The sequence below is a fragment of the Oncorhynchus clarkii genome, chromosome 20 (assembly GCF_045791955.1).
Source record: "Oncorhynchus clarkii lewisi isolate Uvic-CL-2024 chromosome 20, UVic_Ocla_1.0, whole genome shotgun sequence".
Taxonomy (NCBI): domain Eukaryota; kingdom Metazoa; phylum Chordata; class Actinopteri; order Salmoniformes; family Salmonidae; genus Oncorhynchus; species Oncorhynchus clarkii.
The window spans coordinates 8,263,007-8,280,994 of record NC_092166.1 but is presented as its reverse complement, the minus strand read 5'-3'; the positions used below and the strand labels follow the sequence as shown (position 1 = coordinate 8,280,994).

At 41.2% G+C, this 17,988-nt stretch overlaps 22 non-coding genes across 22 annotated transcripts; 11 read left to right on the top strand and 11 right to left on the bottom strand.

The window, feature by feature from the left end:
- Positions 1–1,667: 1,667 nt before the first annotated feature.
- Positions 1,668–1,739, bottom strand: trnaw-cca (transfer RNA tryptophan (anticodon CCA)). Its single transcript has one exon. It is a non-coding gene; the product is annotated as a tRNA-Trp (tRNA).
- Positions 1,740–1,907: 168 nt separating this feature from the next.
- On the top strand, positions 1,908–1,980 carry trnak-uuu (transfer RNA lysine (anticodon UUU)). Its single transcript has one exon. It is a non-coding gene; the product is annotated as a tRNA-Lys (tRNA).
- Positions 1,981–3,218: 1,238 nt separating this feature from the next.
- On the bottom strand, positions 3,219–3,290 carry trnaw-cca (transfer RNA tryptophan (anticodon CCA)). The gene has a single exon. It is a non-coding gene; the product is annotated as a tRNA-Trp (tRNA).
- A 149-nt stretch (positions 3,291–3,439) lies between these two features.
- trnak-uuu (transfer RNA lysine (anticodon UUU)) lies at positions 3,440–3,512 on the top strand. The gene has a single exon. It is a non-coding gene; the product is annotated as a tRNA-Lys (tRNA).
- A 1,238-nt stretch (positions 3,513–4,750) lies between these two features.
- Positions 4,751–4,822, bottom strand: trnaw-cca (transfer RNA tryptophan (anticodon CCA)). The gene has a single exon. It is a non-coding gene; the product is annotated as a tRNA-Trp (tRNA).
- A 149-nt stretch (positions 4,823–4,971) lies between these two features.
- trnak-uuu (transfer RNA lysine (anticodon UUU)) lies at positions 4,972–5,044 on the top strand. Its single transcript has one exon. It is a non-coding gene; the product is annotated as a tRNA-Lys (tRNA).
- Positions 5,045–6,282: 1,238 nt separating this feature from the next.
- On the bottom strand, positions 6,283–6,354 carry trnaw-cca (transfer RNA tryptophan (anticodon CCA)). The gene has a single exon. It is a non-coding gene; the product is annotated as a tRNA-Trp (tRNA).
- Positions 6,355–6,503: 149 nt separating this feature from the next.
- Positions 6,504–6,576, top strand: trnak-uuu (transfer RNA lysine (anticodon UUU)). The gene has a single exon. It is a non-coding gene; the product is annotated as a tRNA-Lys (tRNA).
- A 1,238-nt stretch (positions 6,577–7,814) lies between these two features.
- Positions 7,815–7,886, bottom strand: trnaw-cca (transfer RNA tryptophan (anticodon CCA)). The gene has a single exon. It is a non-coding gene; the product is annotated as a tRNA-Trp (tRNA).
- Positions 7,887–8,035: 149 nt separating this feature from the next.
- trnak-uuu (transfer RNA lysine (anticodon UUU)) lies at positions 8,036–8,108 on the top strand. Its single transcript has one exon. It is a non-coding gene; the product is annotated as a tRNA-Lys (tRNA).
- Positions 8,109–9,346: 1,238 nt separating this feature from the next.
- Positions 9,347–9,418, bottom strand: trnaw-cca (transfer RNA tryptophan (anticodon CCA)). The gene has a single exon. It is a non-coding gene; the product is annotated as a tRNA-Trp (tRNA).
- Positions 9,419–9,567: 149 nt separating this feature from the next.
- On the top strand, positions 9,568–9,640 carry trnak-uuu (transfer RNA lysine (anticodon UUU)). Its single transcript has one exon. It is a non-coding gene; the product is annotated as a tRNA-Lys (tRNA).
- A 1,238-nt stretch (positions 9,641–10,878) lies between these two features.
- On the bottom strand, positions 10,879–10,950 carry trnaw-cca (transfer RNA tryptophan (anticodon CCA)). Its single transcript has one exon. It is a non-coding gene; the product is annotated as a tRNA-Trp (tRNA).
- Positions 10,951–11,099: 149 nt separating this feature from the next.
- On the top strand, positions 11,100–11,172 carry trnak-uuu (transfer RNA lysine (anticodon UUU)). Its single transcript has one exon. It is a non-coding gene; the product is annotated as a tRNA-Lys (tRNA).
- Positions 11,173–12,410: 1,238 nt separating this feature from the next.
- On the bottom strand, positions 12,411–12,482 carry trnaw-cca (transfer RNA tryptophan (anticodon CCA)). Its single transcript has one exon. It is a non-coding gene; the product is annotated as a tRNA-Trp (tRNA).
- A 149-nt stretch (positions 12,483–12,631) lies between these two features.
- trnak-uuu (transfer RNA lysine (anticodon UUU)) lies at positions 12,632–12,704 on the top strand. Its single transcript has one exon. It is a non-coding gene; the product is annotated as a tRNA-Lys (tRNA).
- A 1,238-nt stretch (positions 12,705–13,942) lies between these two features.
- Positions 13,943–14,014, bottom strand: trnaw-cca (transfer RNA tryptophan (anticodon CCA)). Its single transcript has one exon. It is a non-coding gene; the product is annotated as a tRNA-Trp (tRNA).
- Positions 14,015–14,163: 149 nt separating this feature from the next.
- On the top strand, positions 14,164–14,236 carry trnak-uuu (transfer RNA lysine (anticodon UUU)). The gene has a single exon. It is a non-coding gene; the product is annotated as a tRNA-Lys (tRNA).
- A 1,238-nt stretch (positions 14,237–15,474) lies between these two features.
- On the bottom strand, positions 15,475–15,546 carry trnaw-cca (transfer RNA tryptophan (anticodon CCA)). Its single transcript has one exon. It is a non-coding gene; the product is annotated as a tRNA-Trp (tRNA).
- Positions 15,547–15,695: 149 nt separating this feature from the next.
- trnak-uuu (transfer RNA lysine (anticodon UUU)) lies at positions 15,696–15,768 on the top strand. Its single transcript has one exon. It is a non-coding gene; the product is annotated as a tRNA-Lys (tRNA).
- Positions 15,769–17,006: 1,238 nt separating this feature from the next.
- On the bottom strand, positions 17,007–17,078 carry trnaw-cca (transfer RNA tryptophan (anticodon CCA)). The gene has a single exon. It is a non-coding gene; the product is annotated as a tRNA-Trp (tRNA).
- A 149-nt stretch (positions 17,079–17,227) lies between these two features.
- On the top strand, positions 17,228–17,300 carry trnak-uuu (transfer RNA lysine (anticodon UUU)). The gene has a single exon. It is a non-coding gene; the product is annotated as a tRNA-Lys (tRNA).
- The last annotated feature ends 688 nt before the right edge of the window (positions 17,301–17,988 follow it).

Genomic DNA, 17,988 nt, shown 5'->3' with positions numbered 1-17,988 from the left:
TTTCAACCGGACAATTGCGTATTCAATAGAAATGAAAAACAACGAAGGGCGCGCACTCTGTCACGCGCGCAAACCAGGACTGCATGCTTCCTCAGTCCACTGACAGCAAGGTCTCATTCTTCTTCATTTTTCAGAAAACAAGTCTAAACCAATGTCTAAAGACTGTTGACATCTAGTGGTAGCCATAGGAACTGCAATCTGGATCCTAACCCATTAGAAACTCAATAGGCATTCAATTGAAAACTACCCACATCAAAAAAATCCCACCTCCTGGATAACTTTTCTTCAGGTTTTTGCCTGCCATATCAGTTCTGTTATACTCAGAGACATTATTTTAACAGTTTTGGAAACTGTAGAGTGTGTTCTATCCAAATCTACCATTTATATGCATATCCTAGTTTCTGGGCCTGAGTAACAGGCAGTTTACTTTGGGAACGTTTCTCATCCAGGCATCAAAAAACTGCCCCCAAGCATACATTAAACTCCCTGTTCGAAGACTGACAATCACATGATTTCATTTAAGATTTTGCAGTGTGACAGGTTTTTGTGAAAGACAATTTTCATCAAAAGCAGCATTGGTTTGTTCGTTTCTGTGCGAGATTAGTACTGTAAAGCCACATTGGTACTTGTGCTGATTCACTGAGATTGCACACATAAAAACCATGACCAGAGATTGCACACATAAAAACCATGACCACGACGTGAGTTGGAACCGCAACCTTCTGATCTGAAGTCAGACGCGCTACCATTGCGCCACGAGGTCATTGACGTTTTAATCAGATGCAGAGGATAGCCGGTAGAGCATCAGACTTTTAATGAGGGTATAATTTGGGCGTTGAATGGAGGCCAGAGCGCCAAATTCAAAATATAGAAATAGTCAATATAAACATTCACAAAAATACAAGTGTTATACATCGGCTTAAAGATTAACTTCTTGTTAATCCAGCCGCTTTGAACCATCTCATATTCCAACAATGCCACCCCGTTGTCAGCTAAACGTGCCTCTGCCCGGCATTGTGGTTAAGTCAAAACATGACGAAAAATAAGCAGATGCACGTTGTCAATTGAGCCCAGAGGGCGCGCAGCTCATGCTTCCTAGCCCACTGACAGCAAGATCTCATTCTTCTTCATTTTTCAGAAAACAAGTCTAAACCAATGTCTAAAGACTGTTGACATCTAGTGGTAGCCATAGGAACTGCAATCTGGATCCTAACCCATTAGAAACTCAATAGGCATTCAATTGAAAACTACCCACATCAAAAAAATCCCACCTCCTGGATAACTTTTCTTCAGGTTTTTGCCTGCCATATCAGTTCTGTTATACTCAGAGACATTATTTTAACAGTTTTGGAAACTGTAGAGTGTGTTCTATCCAAATCTACCATTTATATGCATATCCTAGTTTCTGGGCCTGAGTAACAGGCAGTTTACTTTGGGAACGTTTCTCATCCAGGCATCAAAAAACTGCCCCCAAGCATACATTAAACTCCCTGTTCGAAGACTGACAATCACATGATTTCATTTAAGATTTTGCAGTGTGACAGGTTTTTGTGAGAGACAATTTTCATCAAAAGCAGCATTGGTTTGTTCGTTTCTGTGCGAGATTAGTACTGTAAAGCCACATTGGTACTTGTGCTGATTCACTGAGATTGCACACATAAAAACCATGACCACGACGTGAGTTGAACACGCAACCTTCTGATCTGGAGTCAGACGCGCTACCATTGCGCCACGAGGTCATTGACATTTAACATCTTTGGAGAGGATGCCTAGTTCAGATTTTAATGAGTGTATAATTTGGAATGGAGGCCTGGTTCTCTGGGGAAATGAACCATCTCACAATGCCACCCCCATCAGCACGTGCCTCTGCCCGGCAGGTTAAGTGTCTGAAAATAAGCAGATGCAGAGCCCAGATAGCTCAGTCGGTAGAGCATCAGACTTTTAATCTGAGGGTCCAGGGTTCAAGTCCCTGTTTGGGCGTTGCTTTAATGTTTACCTTTTCTGGCGCAGGTGTTCTGCTAGCAACCCACCTCGACAACATCCGGTGAAATTGCAGAGCGCCAAATTCAAAATATAGAAATAGTCAATATAAACATTCACAAAAATACAAGTGTTATACATCGGCTTAAAGATTAACTTCTTGTTAATCCAGCCGCTTTGTCACATTTCAAATAGGATTTACTGCGAAAGCCTACCATGCGATTATCTGAGGACAGCGCCCCACTTACAAAAACATATTCCAACCAAGTAGACGAGTCACAAAAGTCATAAATAGCGATAAAATGAATCACTTACCTTTGAACATCTTCATCTGGTTGCAGTCACAAGAGTCCCAGCTCCACAATAAAGGTTTGTTTTGTTCGAGAAAGTCCCTCTTTATATCCCAAAAACTCTGTTTTGTTGGCGCATTGTGTTCAGTAATACACTGGCTCAAAGGAGGTCAAAACATGCAGACGAATACATCCTAATAGTACCGGCAAAGTTTGTTGAAACATGTCAAACGATGTTCATAATTAATCCTCACGTTGTCAATTGTCTAAATAATACATTTTCAACCGGACAATTGCGTATTCAATAGAAATGAAAAACAACGAAGGACGCGCACTCTGTCACGCGCGCAAACCAGTACTGCATGCTTCCTCAGCCCACTGACAGCAAGATCTCATTCTTCTTCATTTTTCAGAAAACAAGTCTAAACCAATGTCTAAAGACTGTTGACATCTAGTGGTAGCCATAGGAACTGCAATCTGGATCCTAACCCATTAGAAACTCAATAGGCATTCAATTGAAAACTACCCACATCAAAAAAATCCCACCTCCTGGATAACTTTTCCTCAGGTTTTTGCCTGCCATATCAGTTCTGTTATACTCAGAGACATTATTTTAACAGTTTTGGAAACTGTAGAGTGTGTTCTATCCAAATCTACCATTTATATGCATATCCTAGTTTCTGGGCCTGAGTAACAGGCAGTTTACTTTGGGAACGTTTCTCATCCAGGCATCAAAAAACTGCCCCCAAGCATACATTAAACTCCCTGTTCGAAGACTGACAATCACATGATTTCTTTTAGGATTTTGCAGTGTGACAGGTTTTTGTGAGAGACAATTTTCATCAAAAGCAGCATTGGTTTGCTCGTTTCTGTGCGAGATTAGTACTGTAAAGCCACATTGGTACTTGTGCTGATTCACTTGTGCTTAGATTGCACACATAAAAACCATGACCACGACGTGAGTTGAACACGCAACCTTCTGATCTGGAGTCAGACGCGCTACCATTGCGCCACGAGGTCATTGACATTTAACATCTTTGGAGAGGATGCCTAGTTCAGATTTTAATGAGTGTATAATTTGGAATGGAGGCCTGGTTCTCTGGGGAAATGAACCATCAGCACGTGCCTCTGCCCGGCAGGTTAAGTGTATGAAAATAAGCAGATGCAGAGCCCAGATAGCTCAGTCGGTAGAGCATCAGACTTTTAATCTGAGGGTCCAGGGTTCAAGTCCCTGTTTGGGCGTTGCTTTAATGTTTACCTTTTCTGGCGCAGGTGTTCTGCTAGCAACCCACCTCGACAACATCCGGTGAAATTGCAGAGCGCCAAATTCAAAATATAGAAATAGTCAATATAAACATTCACAAAAATACAAGTGTTATACATCGGCTTAAAGATTAACTTCTTGTTAATCCAGCCGCTTTGTCACATTTCAAATAGGATTTACTGCGAAAGCCTACCATGCGATTATCTGAGGACAGCGCCCCACTTACAAAAACATATTCCAACCAAGTAGACGAGTCACAAAAGTCATAAATAGCGATAAAATGAATCACTTACCTTTGAACATCTTCATCTGGTTGCAGTCACAAGAGTCCCAGCTCCACAATAAAGGTTTGTTTTGTTCGAGAAAGTCCCTCTTTATATCCCAAAAACTCTGTTTTGTTGGCGCATTGTGTTCAGTAATACACTGGCTCAAAGGAGGTCAAAACATGCAGACGAATACATCCTAATAGTACCGGCAAAGTTTGTTGAAACATGTCAAACGATGTTCATAATTAATCCTCACGTTGTCAATTGTCTAAATAATACATTTTCAACCGGACAATTGCGTATTCAATAGAAATGAAAAACAACGAAGGACGCGCACTCTGTCACGCGCGCAAACCAGTACTGCATGCTTCCTCAGCCCACTGACAGCAAGATCTCATTCTTCTTCATTTTTCAGAAAACAAGTCTAAACCAATGTCTAAAGACTGTTGACATCTAGTGGTAGCCATAGGAACTGCAATCTGGATCCTAACCCATTAGAAACTCAATAGGCATTCAATTGAAAACTACCCACATCAAAAAAATCCCACCTCCTGGATAACTTTTCCTCAGGTTTTTGCCTGCCATATCAGTTCTGTTATACTCAGAGACATTATTTTAACAGTTTTGGAAACTGTAGAGTGTGTTCTATCCAAATCTACCATTTATATGCATATCCTAGTTTCTGGGCCTGAGTAACAGGCAGTTTACTTTGGGAACGTTTCTCATCCAGGCATCAAAAAACTGCCCCCAAGCATACATTAAACTCCCTGTTCGAAGACTGACAATCACATGATTTCTTTTAGGATTTTGCAGTGTGACAGGTTTTTGTGAGAGACAATTTTCATCAAAAGCAGCATTGGTTTGCTCGTTTCTGTGCGAGATTAGTACTGTAAAGCCACATTGGTACTTGTGCTGATTCACTTGTGCTTAGATTGCACACATAAAAACCATGACCACGACGTGAGTTGAACACGCAACCTTCTGATCTGGAGTCAGACGCGCTACCATTGCGCCACGAGGTCATTGACATTTAACATCTTTGGAGAGGATGCCTAGTTCAGATTTTAATGAGTGTATAATTTGGAATGGAGGCCTGGTTCTCTGGGGAAATGAACCATCAGCACGTGCCTCTGCCCGGCAGGTTAAGTGTATGAAAATAAGCAGATGCAGAGCCCAGATAGCTCAGTCGGTAGAGCATCAGACTTTTAATCTGAGGGTCCAGGGTTCAAGTCCCTGTTTGGGCGTTGCTTTAATGTTTACCTTTTCTGGCGCAGGTGTTCTGCTAGCAACCCACCTCGACAACATCCGGTGAAATTGCAGAGCGCCAAATTCAAAATATAGAAATAGTCAATATAAACATTCACAAAAATACAAGTGTTATACATCGGCTTAAAGATTAACTTCTTGTTAATCCAGCCGCTTTGTCACATTTCAAATAGGATTTACTGCGAAAGCCTACCATGCGATTATCTGAGGACAGCGCCCCACTTACAAAAACATATTCCAACCAAGTAGACGAGTCACAAAAGTCATAAATAGCGATAAAATGAATCACTTACCTTTGAACATCTTCATCTGGTTGCAGTCACAAGAGTCCCAGCTCCACAATAAAGGTTTGTTTTGTTCGAGAAAGTCCCTCTTTATATCCCAAAAACTCTGTTTTGTTGGCGCATTGTGTTCAGTAATACACTGGCTCAAAGGAGGTCAAAACATGCAGACGAATACATCCTAATAGTACCGGCAAAGTTTGTTGAAACATGTCAAACGATGTTCATAATTAATCCTCACGTTGTCAATTGTCTAAATAATACATTTTCAACCGGACAATTGCGTATTCAATAGAAATGAAAAACAACGAAGGACGCGCACTCTGTCACGCGCGCAAACCAGTACTGCATGCTTCCTCAGCCCACTGACAGCAAGATCTCATTCTTCTTCATTTTTCAGAAAACAAGTCTAAACCAATGTCTAAAGACTGTTGACATCTAGTGGTAGCCATAGGAACTGCAATCTGGATCCTAACCCATTAGAAACTCAATAGGCATTCAATTGAAAACTACCCACATCAAAAAAATCCCACCTCCTGGATAACTTTTCCTCAGGTTTTTGCCTGCCATATCAGTTCTGTTATACTCAGAGACATTATTTTAACAGTTTTGGAAACTGTAGAGTGTGTTCTATCCAAATCTACCATTTATATGCATATCCTAGTTTCTGGGCCTGAGTAACAGGCAGTTTACTTTGGGAACGTTTCTCATCCAGGCATCAAAAAACTGCCCCCAAGCATACATTAAACTCCCTGTTCGAAGACTGACAATCACATGATTTCTTTTAGGATTTTGCAGTGTGACAGGTTTTTGTGAGAGACAATTTTCATCAAAAGCAGCATTGGTTTGCTCGTTTCTGTGCGAGATTAGTACTGTAAAGCCACATTGGTACTTGTGCTGATTCACTTGTGCTTAGATTGCACACATAAAAACCATGACCACGACGTGAGTTGAACACGCAACCTTCTGATCTGGAGTCAGACGCGCTACCATTGCGCCACGAGGTCATTGACATTTAACATCTTTGGAGAGGATGCCTAGTTCAGATTTTAATGAGTGTATAATTTGGAATGGAGGCCTGGTTCTCTGGGGAAATGAACCATCAGCACGTGCCTCTGCCCGGCAGGTTAAGTGTATGAAAATAAGCAGATGCAGAGCCCAGATAGCTCAGTCGGTAGAGCATCAGACTTTTAATCTGAGGGTCCAGGGTTCAAGTCCCTGTTTGGGCGTTGCTTTAATGTTTACCTTTTCTGGCGCAGGTGTTCTGCTAGCAACCCACCTCGACAACATCCGGTGAAATTGCAGAGCGCCAAATTCAAAATATAGAAATAGTCAATATAAACATTCACAAAAATACAAGTGTTATACATCGGCTTAAAGATTAACTTCTTGTTAATCCAGCCGCTTTGTCACATTTCAAATAGGATTTACTGCGAAAGCCTACCATGCGATTATCTGAGGACAGCGCCCCACTTACAAAAACATATTCCAACCAAGTAGACGAGTCACAAAAGTCATAAATAGCGATAAAATGAATCACTTACCTTTGAACATCTTCATCTGGTTGCAGTCACAAGAGTCCCAGCTCCACAATAAAGGTTTGTTTTGTTCGAGAAAGTCCCTCTTTATATCCCAAAAACTCTGTTTTGTTGGCGCATTGTGTTCAGTAATACACTGGCTCAAAGGAGGTCAAAACATGCAGACGAATACATCCTAATAGTACCGGCAAAGTTTGTTGAAACATGTCAAACGATGTTCATAATTAATCCTCACGTTGTCAATTGTCTAAATAATACATTTTCAACCGGACAATTGCGTATTCAATAGAAATGAAAAACAACGAAGGACGCGCACTCTGTCACGCGCGCAAACCAGTACTGCATGCTTCCTCAGCCCACTGACAGCAAGATCTCATTCTTCTTCATTTTTCAGAAAACAAGTCTAAACCAATGTCTAAAGACTGTTGACATCTAGTGGTAGCCATAGGAACTGCAATCTGGATCCTAACCCATTAGAAACTCAATAGGCATTCAATTGAAAACTACCCACATCAAAAAAATCCCACCTCCTGGATAACTTTTCCTCAGGTTTTTGCCTGCCATATCAGTTCTGTTATACTCAGAGACATTATTTTAACAGTTTTGGAAACTGTAGAGTGTGTTCTATCCAAATCTACCATTTATATGCATATCCTAGTTTCTGGGCCTGAGTAACAGGCAGTTTACTTTGGGAACGTTTCTCATCCAGGCATCAAAAAACTGCCCCCAAGCATACATTAAACTCCCTGTTCGAAGACTGACAATCACATGATTTCTTTTAGGATTTTGCAGTGTGACAGGTTTTTGTGAGAGACAATTTTCATCAAAAGCAGCATTGGTTTGCTCGTTTCTGTGCGAGATTAGTACTGTAAAGCCACATTGGTACTTGTGCTGATTCACTTGTGCTTAGATTGCACACATAAAAACCATGACCACGACGTGAGTTGAACACGCAACCTTCTGATCTGGAGTCAGACGCGCTACCATTGCGCCACGAGGTCATTGACATTTAACATCTTTGGAGAGGATGCCTAGTTCAGATTTTAATGAGTGTATAATTTGGAATGGAGGCCTGGTTCTCTGGGGAAATGAACCATCAGCACGTGCCTCTGCCCGGCAGGTTAAGTGTATGAAAATAAGCAGATGCAGAGCCCAGATAGCTCAGTCGGTAGAGCATCAGACTTTTAATCTGAGGGTCCAGGGTTCAAGTCCCTGTTTGGGCGTTGCTTTAATGTTTACCTTTTCTGGCGCAGGTGTTCTGCTAGCAACCCACCTCGACAACATCCGGTGAAATTGCAGAGCGCCAAATTCAAAATATAGAAATAGTCAATATAAACATTCACAAAAATACAAGTGTTATACATCGGCTTAAAGATTAACTTCTTGTTAATCCAGCCGCTTTGTCACATTTCAAATAGGATTTACTGCGAAAGCCTACCATGCGATTATCTGAGGACAGCGCCCCACTTACAAAAACATATTCCAACCAAGTAGACGAGTCACAAAAGTCATAAATAGCGATAAAATGAATCACTTACCTTTGAACATCTTCATCTGGTTGCAGTCACAAGAGTCCCAGCTCCACAATAAAGGTTTGTTTTGTTCGAGAAAGTCCCTCTTTATATCCCAAAAACTCTGTTTTGTTGGCGCATTGTGTTCAGTAATACACTGGCTCAAAGGAGGTCAAAACATGCAGACGAATACATCCTAATAGTACCGGCAAAGTTTGTTGAAACATGTCAAACGATGTTCATAATTAATCCTCACGTTGTCAATTGTCTAAATAATACATTTTCAACCGGACAATTGCGTATTCAATAGAAATGAAAAACAACGAAGGACGCGCACTCTGTCACGCGCGCAAACCAGTACTGCATGCTTCCTCAGCCCACTGACAGCAAGATCTCATTCTTCTTCATTTTTCAGAAAACAAGTCTAAACCAATGTCTAAAGACTGTTGACATCTAGTGGTAGCCATAGGAACTGCAATCTGGATCCTAACCCATTAGAAACTCAATAGGCATTCAATTGAAAACTACCCACATCAAAAAAATCCCACCTCCTGGATAACTTTTCCTCAGGTTTTTGCCTGCCATATCAGTTCTGTTATACTCAGAGACATTATTTTAACAGTTTTGGAAACTGTAGAGTGTGTTCTATCCAAATCTACCATTTATATGCATATCCTAGTTTCTGGGCCTGAGTAACAGGCAGTTTACTTTGGGAACGTTTCTCATCCAGGCATCAAAAAACTGCCCCCAAGCATACATTAAACTCCCTGTTCGAAGACTGACAATCACATGATTTCTTTTAGGATTTTGCAGTGTGACAGGTTTTTGTGAGAGACAATTTTCATCAAAAGCAGCATTGGTTTGCTCGTTTCTGTGCGAGATTAGTACTGTAAAGCCACATTGGTACTTGTGCTGATTCACTTGTGCTTAGATTGCACACATAAAAACCATGACCACGACGTGAGTTGAACACGCAACCTTCTGATCTGGAGTCAGACGCGCTACCATTGCGCCACGAGGTCATTGACATTTAACATCTTTGGAGAGGATGCCTAGTTCAGATTTTAATGAGTGTATAATTTGGAATGGAGGCCTGGTTCTCTGGGGAAATGAACCATCAGCACGTGCCTCTGCCCGGCAGGTTAAGTGTATGAAAATAAGCAGATGCAGAGCCCAGATAGCTCAGTCGGTAGAGCATCAGACTTTTAATCTGAGGGTCCAGGGTTCAAGTCCCTGTTTGGGCGTTGCTTTAATGTTTACCTTTTCTGGCGCAGGTGTTCTGCTAGCAACCCACCTCGACAACATCCGGTGAAATTGCAGAGCGCCAAATTCAAAATATAGAAATAGTCAATATAAACATTCACAAAAATACAAGTGTTATACATCGGCTTAAAGATTAACTTCTTGTTAATCCAGCCGCTTTGTCACATTTCAAATAGGATTTACTGCGAAAGCCTACCATGCGATTATCTGAGGACAGCGCCCCACTTACAAAAACATATTCCAACCAAGTAGACGAGTCACAAAAGTCATAAATAGCGATAAAATGAATCACTTACCTTTGAACATCTTCATCTGGTTGCAGTCACAAGAGTCCCAGCTCCACAATAAAGGTTTGTTTTGTTCGAGAAAGTCCCTCTTTATATCCCAAAAACTCTGTTTTGTTGGCGCATTGTGTTCAGTAATACACTGGCTCAAAGGAGGTCAAAACATGCAGACGAATACATCCTAATAGTACCGGCAAAGTTTGTTGAAACATGTCAAACGATGTTCATAATTAATCCTCACGTTGTCAATTGTCTAAATAATACATTTTCAACCGGACAATTGCGTATTCAATAGAAATGAAAAACAACGAAGGACGCGCACTCTGTCACGCGCGCAAACCAGTACTGCATGCTTCCTCAGCCCACTGACAGCAAGATCTCATTCTTCTTCATTTTTCAGAAAACAAGTCTAAACCAATGTCTAAAGACTGTTGACATCTAGTGGTAGCCATAGGAACTGCAATCTGGATCCTAACCCATTAGAAACTCAATAGGCATTCAATTGAAAACTACCCACATCAAAAAAATCCCACCTCCTGGATAACTTTTCCTCAGGTTTTTGCCTGCCATATCAGTTCTGTTATACTCAGAGACATTATTTTAACAGTTTTGGAAACTGTAGAGTGTGTTCTATCCAAATCTACCATTTATATGCATATCCTAGTTTCTGGGCCTGAGTAACAGGCAGTTTACTTTGGGAACGTTTCTCATCCAGGCATCAAAAAACTGCCCCCAAGCATACATTAAACTCCCTGTTCGAAGACTGACAATCACATGATTTCTTTTAGGATTTTGCAGTGTGACAGGTTTTTGTGAGAGACAATTTTCATCAAAAGCAGCATTGGTTTGCTCGTTTCTGTGCGAGATTAGTACTGTAAAGCCACATTGGTACTTGTGCTGATTCACTTGTGCTTAGATTGCACACATAAAAACCATGACCACGACGTGAGTTGAACACGCAACCTTCTGATCTGGAGTCAGACGCGCTACCATTGCGCCACGAGGTCATTGACATTTAACATCTTTGGAGAGGATGCCTAGTTCAGATTTTAATGAGTGTATAATTTGGAATGGAGGCCTGGTTCTCTGGGGAAATGAACCATCAGCACGTGCCTCTGCCCGGCAGGTTAAGTGTATGAAAATAAGCAGATGCAGAGCCCAGATAGCTCAGTCGGTAGAGCATCAGACTTTTAATCTGAGGGTCCAGGGTTCAAGTCCCTGTTTGGGCGTTGCTTTAATGTTTACCTTTTCTGGCGCAGGTGTTCTGCTAGCAACCCACCTCGACAACATCCGGTGAAATTGCAGAGCGCCAAATTCAAAATATAGAAATAGTCAATATAAACATTCACAAAAATACAAGTGTTATACATCGGCTTAAAGATTAACTTCTTGTTAATCCAGCCGCTTTGTCACATTTCAAATAGGATTTACTGCGAAAGCCTACCATGCGATTATCTGAGGACAGCGCCCCACTTACAAAAACATATTCCAACCAAGTAGACGAGTCACAAAAGTCATAAATAGCGATAAAATGAATCACTTACCTTTGAACATCTTCATCTGGTTGCAGTCACAAGAGTCCCAGCTCCACAATAAAGGTTTGTTTTGTTCGAGAAAGTCCCTCTTTATATCCCAAAAACTCTGTTTTGTTGGCGCATTGTGTTCAGTAATACACTGGCTCAAAGGAGGTCAAAACATGCAGACGAATACATCCTAATAGTACCGGCAAAGTTTGTTGAAACATGTCAAACGATGTTCATAATTAATCCTCACGTTGTCAATTGTCTAAATAATACATTTTCAACCGGACAATTGCGTATTCAATAGAAATGAAAAACAACGAAGGACGCGCACTCTGTCACGCGCGCAAACCAGTACTGCATGCTTCCTCAGCCCACTGACAGCAAGATCTCATTCTTCTTCATTTTTCAGAAAACAAGTCTAAACCAATGTCTAAAGACTGTTGACATCTAGTGGTAGCCATAGGAACTGCAATCTGGATCCTAACCCATTAGAAACTCAATAGGCATTCAATTGAAAACTACCCACATCAAAAAAATCCCACCTCCTGGATAACTTTTCCTCAGGTTTTTGCCTGCCATATCAGTTCTGTTATACTCAGAGACATTATTTTAACAGTTTTGGAAACTGTAGAGTGTGTTCTATCCAAATCTACCATTTATATGCATATCCTAGTTTCTGGGCCTGAGTAACAGGCAGTTTACTTTGGGAACGTTTCTCATCCAGGCATCAAAAAACTGCCCCCAAGCATACATTAAACTCCCTGTTCGAAGACTGACAATCACATGATTTCTTTTAGGATTTTGCAGTGTGACAGGTTTTTGTGAGAGACAATTTTCATCAAAAGCAGCATTGGTTTGCTCGTTTCTGTGCGAGATTAGTACTGTAAAGCCACATTGGTACTTGTGCTGATTCACTTGTGCTTAGATTGCACACATAAAAACCATGACCACGACGTGAGTTGAACACGCAACCTTCTGATCTGGAGTCAGACGCGCTACCATTGCGCCACGAGGTCATTGACATTTAACATCTTTGGAGAGGATGCCTAGTTCAGATTTTAATGAGTGTATAATTTGGAATGGAGGCCTGGTTCTCTGGGGAAATGAACCATCAGCACGTGCCTCTGCCCGGCAGGTTAAGTGTATGAAAATAAGCAGATGCAGAGCCCAGATAGCTCAGTCGGTAGAGCATCAGACTTTTAATCTGAGGGTCCAGGGTTCAAGTCCCTGTTTGGGCGTTGCTTTAATGTTTACCTTTTCTGGCGCAGGTGTTCTGCTAGCAACCCACCTCGACAACATCCGGTGAAATTGCAGAGCGCCAAATTCAAAATATAGAAATAGTCAATATAAACATTCACAAAAATACAAGTGTTATACATCGGCTTAAAGATTAACTTCTTGTTAATCCAGCCGCTTTGTCACATTTCAAATAGGATTTACTGCGAAAGCCTACCATGCGATTATCTGAGGACAGCGCCCCACTTACAAAAACATATTCCAACCAAGTAGACGAGTCACAAAAGTCATAAATAGCGATAAAATGAATCACTTACCTTTGAACATCTTCATCTGGTTGCAGTCACAAGAGTCCCAGCTCCACAATAAAGGTTTGTTTTGTTCGAGAAAGTCCCTCTTTATATCCCAAAAACTCTGTTTTGTTGGCGCATTGTGTTCAGTAATACACTGGCTCAAAGGAGGTCAAAACATGCAGACGAATACATCCTAATAGTACCGGCAAAGTTTGTTGAAACATGTCAAACGATGTTCATAATTAATCCTCACGTTGTCAATTGTCTAAATAATACATTTTCAACCGGACAATTGCGTATTCAATAGAAATGAAAAACAACGAAGGACGCGCACTCTGTCACGCGCGCAAACCAGTACTGCATGCTTCCTCAGCCCACTGACAGCAAGATCTCATTCTTCTTCATTTTTCAGAAAACAAGTCTAAACCAATGTCTAAAGACTGTTGACATCTAGTGGTAGCCATAGGAACTGCAATCTGGATCCTAACCCATTAGAAACTCAATAGGCATTCAATTGAAAACTACCCACATCAAAAAAATCCCACCTCCTGGATAACTTTTCCTCAGGTTTTTGCCTGCCATATCAGTTCTGTTATACTCAGAGACATTATTTTAACAGTTTTGGAAACTGTAGAGTGTGTTCTATCCAAATCTACCATTTATATGCATATCCTAGTTTCTGGGCCTGAGTAACAGGCAGTTTACTTTGGGAACGTTTCTCATCCAGGCATCAAAAAACTGCCCCCAAGCATACATTAAACTCCCTGTTCGAAGACTGACAATCACATGATTTCTTTTAGGATTTTGCAGTGTGACAGGTTTTTGTGAGAGACAATTTTCATCAAAAGCAGCATTGGTTTGCTCGTTTCTGTGCGAGATTAGTACTGTAAAGCCACATTGGTACTTGTGCTGATTCACTTGTGCTTAGATTGCACACATAAAAACCATGACCACGACGTGAGTTGAACACGCAACCTTCTGATCTGGAGTCAGACGCGCTACCATTGCGCCACGAGGTCATTGACATTTAACATCTTTGGAGAGGATGCCTAGTTCAGATTTTAATGAGTGTATAATTTGGAATGGAGGCCTGGTTCTCTGGGGAAATGAACCATCAGCACGTGCCTCTGCCCGGCAGGTTAAGTGTATGAAAATAAGCAGATGCAGAGCCCAGATAGCTCAGTCGGTAGAGCATCAGACTTTTAATCTGAGGGTCCAGGGTTCAAGTCCCTGTTTGGGCGTTGCTTTAATGTTTACCTTTTCTGGCGCAGGTGTTCTGCTAGCAACCCACCTCGACAACATCCGGTGAAATTGCAGAGCGCCAAATTCAAAATATAGAAATAGTCAATATAAACATTCACAAAAATACAAGTGTTATACATCGGCTTAAAGATTAACTTCTTGTTAATCCAGCCGCTTTGTCACATTTCAAATAGGATTTACTGCGAAAGCCTACCATGCGATTATCTGAGGACAGCGCCCCACTTACAAAAACATATTCCAACCAAGTAGACGAGTCACAAAAGTCATAAATAGCGATAAAATGAATCACTTACCTTTGAACATCTTCATCTGGTTGCAGTCACAAGAGTCCCAGCTCCACAATAAAGGTTTGTTTTGTTCGAGAAAGTCCCTCTTTATATCCCAAAAACTCTGTTTTGTTGGCGCATTGTGTTCAGTAATACACTGGCTCAAAGGAGGTCAAAACATGCAGACGAATACATCCTAATAGTACCGGCAAAGTTTGTTGAAACATGTCAAACGATGTTCATAATTAATCCTCACGTTGTCAATTGTCTAAATAATACATTTTCAACCGGACAATTGCGTATTCAATAGAAATGAAAAACAACGAAGGACGCGCACTCTGTCACGCGCGCAAACCAGTACTGCATGCTTCCTCAGCCCACTGACAGCAAGATCTCATTCTTCTTCATTTTTCAGAAAACAAGTCTAAACCAATGTCTAAAGACTGTTGACATCTAGTGGTAGCCATAGGAACTGCAATCTGGATCCTAACCCATTAGAAACTCAATAGGCATTCAATTGAAAACTACCCACATCAAAAAAATCCCACCTCCTGGATAACTTTTCCTCAGGTTTTTGCCTGCCATATCAGTTCTGTTATACTCAGAGACATTATTTTAACAGTTTTGGAAACTGTAGAGTGTGTTCTATCCAAATCTACCATTTATATGCATATCCTAGTTTCTGGGCCTGAGTAACAGGCAGTTTACTTTGGGAACGTTTCTCATCCAGGCATCAAAAAACTGCCCCCAAGCATACATTAAACTCCCTGTTCGAAGACTGACAATCACATGATTTCTTTTAGGATTTTGCAGTGTGACAGGTTTTTGTGAGAGACAATTTTCATCAAAAGCAGCATTGGTTTGCTCGTTTCTGTGCGAGATTAGTACTGTAAAGCCACATTGGTACTTGTGCTGATTCACTTGTGCTTAGATTGCACACATAAAAACCATGACCACGACGTGAGTTGAACACGCAACCTTCTGATCTGGAGTCAGACGCGCTACCATTGCGCCACGAGGTCATTGACATTTAACATCTTTGGAGAGGATGCCTAGTTCAGATTTTAATGAGTGTATAATTTGGAATGGAGGCCTGGTTCTCTGGGGAAATGAACCATCAGCACGTGCCTCTGCCCGGCAGGTTAAGTGTATGAAAATAAGCAGATGCAGAGCCCAGATAGCTCAGTCGGTAGAGCATCAGACTTTTAATCTGAGGGTCCAGGGTTCAAGTCCCTGTTTGGGCGTTGCTTTAATGTTTACCTTTTCTGGCGCAGGTGTTCTGCTAGCAACCCACCTCGACAACATCCGGTGAAATTGCAGAGCGCCAAATTCAAAATATAGAAATAGTCAATATAAACATTCACAAAAATACAAGTGTTATACATCGGCTTAAAGATTAACTTCTTGTTAATCCAGCCGCTTTGTCACATTTCAAATAGGATTTACTGCGAAAGCCTACCATGCGATTATCTGAGGACAGCGCCCCACTTACAAAAACATATTCCAACCAAGTAGACGAGTCACAAAAGTCATAAATAGCGATAAAATGAATCACTTACCTTTGAACATCTTCATCTGGTTGCAGTCACAAGAGTCCCAGCTCCACAATAAAGGTTTGTTTTGTTCGAGAAAGTCCCTCTTTATATCCCAAAAACTCTGTTTTGTTGGCGCATTGTGTTCAGTAATACACTGGCTCAAAGGAGGTCAAAACATGCAGACGAATACATCCTAATAGTACCGGCAAAGTTTGTTGAAACATGTCAAACGATGTTCATAATTAATCCTCACGTTGTCAATTGTCTAAATAATACATTTTCAACCGGACAATTGCGTATTCAATAGAAATGAAAAACAACGAAGGACGCGCACTCTGTCACGCGCGCAAACCAGTACTGCATGCTTCCTCAGCCCACTGACAGCAAGATCTCATTCTTCTTCATTTTTCAGAAAACAAGTCTAAACCAATGTCTAAAGACTGTTGACATCTAGTGGTAGCCATAGGAACTGCAATCTGGATCCTAACCCATTAGAAACTCAATAGGCATTCAATTGAAAACTACCCACATCAAAAAAATCCCACCTCCTGGATAACTTTTCCTCAGGTTTTTGCCTGCCATATCAGTTCTGTTATACTCAGAGACATTATTTTAACAGTTTTGGAAACTGTAGAGTGTGTTCTATCCAAATCTACCATTTATATGCATATCCTAGTTTCTGGGCCTGAGTAACAGGCAGTTTACTTTGGGAACGTTTCTCATCCAGGCATCAAAAAACTGCCCCCAAGCATACATTAAACTCCCTGTTCGAAGACTGACAATCACATGATTTCTTTTAGGATTTTGCAGTGTGACAGGTTTTTGTGAGAGACAATTTTCATCAAAAGCAGCATTGGTTTGCTCGTTTCTGTGCGAGATTAGTACTGTAAAGCCACATTGGTACTTGTGCTGATTCACTTGTGCTTAGATTGCACACATAAAAACCATGACCACGACGTGAGTTGAACACGCAACCTTCTGATCTGGAGTCAGACGCGCTACCATTGCGCCACGAGGTCATTGACATTTAACATCTTTGGAGAGGATGCCTAGTTCAGATTTTAATGAGTGTATAATTTGGAATGGAGGCCTGGTTCTCTGGGGAAATGAACCATCAGCACGTGCCTCTGCCCGGCAGGTTAAGTGTATGAAAATAAGCAGATGCAGAGCCCAGATAGCTCAGTCGGTAGAGCATCAGACTTTTAATCTGAGGGTCCAGGGTTCAAGTCCCTGTTTGGGCGTTGCTTTAATGTTTACCTTTTCTGGCGCAGGTGTTCTGCTAGCAACCCACCTCGACAACATCCGGTGAAATTGCAGAGCGCCAAATTCAAAATATAGAAATAGTCAATATAAACATTCACAAAAATACAAGTGTTATACATCGGCTTAAAGATTAACTTCTTGTTAATCCAGCCGCTTTGTCACATTTCAAATAGGATTTACTGCGAAAGCCTACCATGCGATTATCTGAGGACAGCGCCCCACTTACAAAAACATATTCCAACCAAGTAGACGAGTCACAAAAGTCATAAATAGCGATAAAATGAATCACTTACCTTTGAACATCTTCATCTGGTTGCAGTCACAAGAGTCCCAGCTCCACAATAAAGGTTTGTTTTGTTCGAGAAAGTCCCTCTTTATATCCCAAAAACTCTGTTTTGTTGGCGCATTGTGTTCAGTAATACACTGGCTCAAAGGAGGTCAAAACATGCAGACGAATACATCCTAATAGTACCGGCAAAGTTTGTTGAAACATGTCAAACGATGTTCATAATTAATCCTCACGTTGTCAATTGTCTAAATAATACATTTTCAACCGGACAATTGCGTATTCAATAGAAATGAAAAACAACGAAGGACGCGCACTCTGTCACGCGCGCAAACCAGTACTGCATGCTTCCTCAGCCCACTGACAGCAAGATCTCATTC